This window comes from Delphinus delphis, chromosome 10 (assembly GCF_949987515.2).
Source record: "Delphinus delphis chromosome 10, mDelDel1.2, whole genome shotgun sequence".
In the NCBI taxonomy this organism is placed as follows: Eukaryota; Metazoa; Chordata; class Mammalia; order Artiodactyla; family Delphinidae; genus Delphinus; species Delphinus delphis.
Window position 1 is genome coordinate 10,487,710 of NC_082692.2, and position 6,853 is coordinate 10,494,562.

Consider the following 6,853-nt stretch of genomic DNA (forward strand, 5'->3'; position numbering starts at 1 on the left):
TATAGTCCACACATTTAAATCTAAACTTTCGGAGCTTGTTTCCGGATTGGTGTATCATAGGATTAAAAAATCTCAATCTTGGAATTTCAAACGTAGGGGCTTGAGTTTTAAATGAGACCTACTGGTATAAAAAGATATCTGAGACTAGCGGCGTTCAGTTCAGTGAGCTTTTTGAATGCCTACTGCACCTGTCTCAGTTACTGGTCCGTTGTGTGAACTCTGTACTGTTTCTTGAATGAAAGAATGAAATGCACAAGGCACCAGCCTAGAAGATACAAAGAAAAATGAGATTGTCCTTGTCCTCTAGGAGTGGTTTTCTTATCCACCCATATGTGTACAATACATGAGGGAAGAAGAATGTGTTATGAGCCATAAGAGAGCTACAAAGTGCTGGTAAGAGAGAAGAGAGGGCATATGGCTGTGGAAATGGCTATCAACATATAAAGAATTAAAAATATTAAGGTGCAAGTAGACACTTTCATAAAAGGTTAGTAGGAATTACACATTTGTAGAACTGGTAGGGAAAGCAATTTAGCAATATGTACAAAAGTGTTTTATGGTTGTAAATTTTGCTCAAGTCACCCAACTCTGAAAATTTAACCTAAGAGAATAGTCCAAAATATTAAAAATCTACTAGATTGGACCATAGGAACTTGCCATTTTTATAGGTCGAAATGTTGAAGATTGGTAATTTCATTTGGATCAACCTAATATATGCACAAAGATATTCATTGTATCATAGTTTATGACTGTGAAAAAATGGAAAAAAACAAATGTCCAACGTTAGAGGACTGGTTAAATAAACAGTGGCACAAACTTTATTTAACGAAAGCCCTTTGTAATTTTTTGAGGTTGAGGTATAATTTGCATGTAATAAACATCCACAGATCTTACTTCGATTTGATGATTTTTAACAATTATATACCTCATGTAACCACCACCCAAACAAGATATAGAACACGTTTGTTTTGCCACGCTGCATGGCTTGTGGGATCTTCCTTCCTCGACCGGGGATTGAACCCCGGCCCTCGGCAGTGAGGGCATGGAGTCCTAATCACTGGCCCACCAGGGAATTGCCTAATTTGGTCTGTTCTTGAACTTCATATAAATGGGATCATACAATAAGCATTGCCTTTCATCTGACTTCCTTCTGTCTTGTGTCTGTCTTCAATGTAATAGCTGGGAGATTCATCTATGTTGTTTTATCAGTAATTAGTTCCTTTCTGTTGTTGAGTAGTATTCCTTTCTGTTGTTGAATAGTAGTCCACAGTTTGGTCATCCACTCTCCTATTGACAGCATTTATTTTGTTTCCAGTTTTTGGGTGTTATGAATAAGGCCATTACGAACATTTTTGCATAAGTCTTTGTGTGGACATATGTAATTTATCCCTTGTTAAAGAAAAAATTAGTCAACTACACTTTTTTTGTGGGTTTTTTTGTTGTTTTTTTTTTTAAGAAGATGTTGGGGGTAGGAGTTTATTAATTAATTAATCTATTTTTGCTGTGTTGGGTCTTCGTTTCTGTGCGAGGGCTTTCTCTAGTTGTGGCAAGCGAGGGCCACTCTTCATCGCAGTGCGCGGGCCTCTGACTATCACGATCTCTCTTTTTGCACAGCACAGGCTCCAGACGTGCAGGCTCAGTGGTTGTGGCTCACGGGCCTAGTTGCTCTGTGGCATGTGGGATCCTCCCAGACCAGGGCTCGAACCCATGTCCCCTGCATTAGCAGGCAGATTCTCAACCACTGCACCACCAGGGAAGCCCTCAACTACACTTTTTAAAGCCCAGTAAGGAAGGCTTTATTTAAGGGAGGTGGACTGTCTCATTAGGTACGGGGACCACTGTGCTGGAATGTTGTAGTGGCAGGGAGAGAGAATGGGGTCAACTTGGAAATCAGCTGGGGCAGGTGGGAATTTATAGCCAAGGAGCAGTGTGGGGAGCAGTGGATGGGAAATTACTAAGAGGAAACATGGGGAGTAAGGGGGATTTTGGCTAAACCAGCTAACAGGACTCTTGCTGAAGAGGGGCCAGTGTGATCGGACATCGCACAGAGGATGGTAGAGGATGAGGAACCCGACCAAATATGGAGGGTGATCAGATACCTTCTTTCCTTTGGCTCCAGCACTCCAGTTTTCCATGGGGAGCCATTCTTCCCCACTCTTAGCCCATGTGGTTTGGGCGGGCCAGTCTTCCTCCAGGCCCCAGGCGTGAGCATGTCACCCAGTCAGAGTTGATGAGCTTCAATTCTAGGATTTTTCTAGGAGTTATTGGAAAAAGAAGGTCACATTTTATTGTGATACAGATTTTGAACCTTGAGCCGTTGGGGCTACTACATGGCCTGAGACTGAAGCTGTTATGGAGAAAGCAGATCTGAAAGACAACAAGAAATGCTCCTGGCTCTAGCTCAGCCTGAAATCGACGTTTTTATTTATATAACCAATAAACTGCTTTTGTTTAGAATAGCTAGAGAAAGGTTTCTGCCTCTTATCCTGACTAATACTAGATACAGAAATCTAAAGCCCACATGAAAAAGAAGTAGCAACAAATTAAGACTTCAGGCAGGGGCCAAACAACCCCCAGGGCTCAGGACTTTCTGACAAAGTTGGACTGGAGAATAAGCTTGGACATGGGGCCAAAGTGGGGCCCTCCTGCTGTCTCCCCACGTCTGGACCTGGGGACCTGCCATGAGCAGAGTTGGGTTCACAGAGCAGACCCTCTGACATCACCAGCTGTGAGGTCTCTAGGTGGGCCTCACACACTCTGAGGTCACCAGGAGAAAGGAGAGGAAGGATGACAGAGCTGTCGCTGGAAGCTCTGGGCCTGCCCAGTGTGTACTTACCAGGAGGTGGCAGAAAGGTGACAAATATAACTACAAAGTAACGGGGAAGGGATAAAGAGACCTCTATGGTAGTGAGGTTTCTATATTGCACCTGAAGTGCTAAAATACTGATTCTAAATAGGTTTAGAAAAGTTAAATATGTACATTGTAATCCCTAGAGTAATCAATAAACATATTATCCAAAGAGATATAGTCCAAACACACAATAGATAAAATGTAATAATAAAAAATGTTCCAATAACCCAAAAGGAGACAGGAAAGGAAAAAATGGAAGATCCAAAAACAGAGGGAACAAATTGAAAGCAAATAGTAAAATGGTAGACCTAAATCCAAACATAGTAATAATTATATGCAATGTGAATGATCTATACCAGAGAAAATCAAGCTAAAATACTGTTAAATAAAATATGTTCTATCCTTCTTCCTTGTGAAGAGTAGCAGACTATGCCACCCCCAAATATACCACTTTGGCATGAAGATTATTTTGAGCTGAAGGCAATTGAGAAAAAGTAGATACAAGAAAATCTCTCTACTCTTCCCCTGTTGGCCTAAAAGCAGGACATAAATTTGTAAAGTTGTCCCCCCTCCTCTCTCTACTAGGAAGGACAGAAGGTAATCACCGGAGAGAACCCTTACCAGCCCAGAGACAGAATCAGAGGAATCTATATAGTAAACTCACTCAGACTAGCCCTTATCTACCATTATTCCCCATGTATTTTGCCTTCCCACAATTTGCTGCCTTAGGAACTCAAAGTCCTTTTCCTTTGTGTTGCCGTTTCTCTACAAAATTATTGTTCTTTGCTAAGATACTATGTGAGCCCAAGTTCTAACCACTCCTCTGTGTTACTCCTCTCTGAGTACTCCCCGGTGAATGCACTTTGTACATGTTAATAAGCTTCTGTTTGTTTCTCTCTTGTAAATCTATCTTTTTTAATCAGCCTAATATATGGGGCCCCAGCCAATGAATCTAAGATGGGAAGAGGGAAAACTGTTTTTCTTCCCTTACACTTGACAAATATACTTTCAAACTGGAAAAATAGAAAATATGTGTAAAAGTCATGATTTTTCATGGTTTTGTATGGTTTTTACATGACTGAAACTTGGCAAGATATTAAAGATGATGAATGCAATTATCATTGGGCACATTTGAGTGTTCTGTTCTTTGGCCATCAATGCTTAGATGAGTACTGAAATAAAGACTCTCCTAGATCATCTATTATTGTCTACTCTATGAAATTGATTTCAGCAAAATCACTAATTATCTCAGTATAATGAAGATTTTCACATAGTTTGTTTTCTTAGGATAGGAAAGATCTAAAGGATTAAAACGTAAAATGTACTCAAATTGAACAAAAGTTGAATGATTTACATCAAAAACATAAGGTAAATGTAAAAAATTTAAAAACAAATTGCTTTGATGATTTTTATTTTCTTCTAAAATACAGAAATTTCTCTTTTAAAAGACAAAAATAGGGCTTCCCTGCTGGCGCAGTGATTGAGAGTCCGCCTGCTGATGCAGCGGACACGGGTTCGCGCCCCGGTCCGCGAAGATGCCACATGCCGCGGAGCGGCTGGGCCCGTGAGCCATGGCCAATGAGCCTGCGCGTCCGGAGCCTGTGCTCCGCAACGGGAGAGGCCACAACAGTGAGAGGCCCGCGTACCGCAAAAAAAAAAACCCCAAAAAAACCCAACAAAACAAAGACAAAAATAATTACAATTAACAAAAATCAAAATTAAAGTTGACATTTTAATTTAATATTTACAAATTTTAATATAATCATAGTAAATCTTGTATTGAAAAACTATTTGCAGTTTTAGTTTTTCATGTCCACATAGTTACCAATGTAAAGAATTAGAACCATGCTTCACATATGTCATGTCTTGAGTGTATGTATGTACACACTTAAGAATAATATATAATTGTTTAATACTGCAGAATGTTCTTTGGATGCCATGTGCAACAGCTGTGAATAATGTCAACCAAAAAAGGGAAAAAAAAAAACAACACAGAAGGCCTACATCTGACACCATGTAATGTCAACCAAGAAAACCTGCAGAAGGCTGCAAATAAAAAAAGAGTTTATTTATGCTCTTAAAAATTGCAATTTGGGAGACACAGATTTGGGTAAAACCAAAAGAGTGTTCCAAGGAAGAGAAAGAGTCAGGGGCTTCTAAAGGCAAAATCCATGAGACTGTACTCTAACACAGGAAAGGAAATATTTGTCCTTAAGGGATGGCTGTCAGAAGTTACTTTAGGGGAAGGGTCCATGAGTATCCCGAGTTTCTAGCAGATGTTCTGGACGCCTTTGTTAGGACAATAAATGGTCAAAAGACCGGATTCCATCCAGGCTGAGATGTGCATAGGTCACACGTCCTCAGTGGCCTCCTGGCTCCATTTTAGGGAGCTCTTTTAGCAATATTGACTCCATTTTGATTTTCCTTTCATATTAATCCCCTGATTTTTTAGTATCTCCCAAACCAATGAATTAGATACAAAGAGAAATGACAAAATGGAAGCTTGGCCTACTGGGAAGCAGTATTTTGTTAGACAAGAATCTAATGGATTCATGATATCCGAGACTATTTGATATGCTAATTAATTGGTCCTTTATTTTTCCTAAACACATCAGCTCAAATCCTGCTCATATTCTCAACCAGTGGCCATCTCTGAGGTTGGCAGAGGCACACGAACCTTCATGGCATTTGACATTCTTTAATGCATTTGAAGAAATGTTTCCTTGGGGCCTGAGAAGTATTACTTATGAAGCAGAGTTTAAGGCTATGGATTTCACGGTGCTGGAACAGAGCACTGGAGGTGCCTGTGTGTTCTTTAAAGTTTATTTTCCTGGATGTTTGGAACATTTGTGAGATCACCAGCACTCTAAAGATCAGGGTCCCGGGCAGGGATCTCTTTTGCTTGTGTAAGGGTGTATATAAGAAACAGAATTTATTCAGCTATACTTCAAAAAAAAAAAGAAAAGAAAAGAAACAATTTATTAGTTAGGTATTCTTTCTGTATTTTGTTTGTGTAGAATTACAGATCTCTCTTTTCATATCATTGCTTTGTGTTTCATCTTGTCTTTGAGTTCGTGGGGTTTTAAAAAATTAATTAATTAATTAATTTTTGGCTGCGTTGGGTCTTCGTTGCTGTGCACGGGCTTTCTCTGGTTGCGGCGAGCGGAGGCTGCTCTGCGGTGCGCGGGCTTCTCACTGCGGTGTGGCTTCTCTTGTTGCGGAGCACAGGCTCTAGGCGCGCGGGCTTCAGTACTTGTGACTCGGGGCTCTAGAGCGCAGGCTCAGTAGTTGTGGCGCACGGGCTTAGTTGCTCTGCGGCATGTGGGATCTTCACGGACCAGGGCTCAAACCCGTGTCCCCTGCAGGCGGATTCTTAACCACTGCGCCACCAGGGAAGCCCTTGTGTTTTATAGAATTCATATTTTTATTGAGTTGTTTTATAGCAAAGGCATTATAGATAATTCTCTTCTTGAGTTATATTTTCTTTGATACTGGGTTCTGTGTCTTTATTTCTAATCTTGTTTGTTTCCTTCTCCTTTAAAAAATATATTTTCATAACACATAGTGTGTTTTCACCTTCTTAATACTTAAGGTAGGCAACTCTATCCAGACCTTCAATTTGCTTCGATGTGGATGAACTCATCACAAATCTTTTCTCATTTTGATGTGAGACCTGTTTGTCTCACTGTCTGAACTTCAGCGTGAGGGCGTGGTTCTCGTGCTCTATCCACTTTTCCATAGCCTAAAGCTGTAACATTGATGGGAGAGAGCTCAGATGTAATTGCCTCCGGCCTTTCTTGGAGAGATTGGACTCTAAAATCTTTCTGAGGTTTTATTAAGTATCTTGCTATAGACTTTGCTTCACCACAATGGGTTGGATGTTGAGGAAGAGGTAATGGAGGAGTAATTCTATTTCCATTAGAAGGAAAAATTTCCTCAAGTGTATGTTTCTGTTAGAGTCAAACCTGCCTATTCAAGCCCTCATTTTACTTGCCTTCCCCC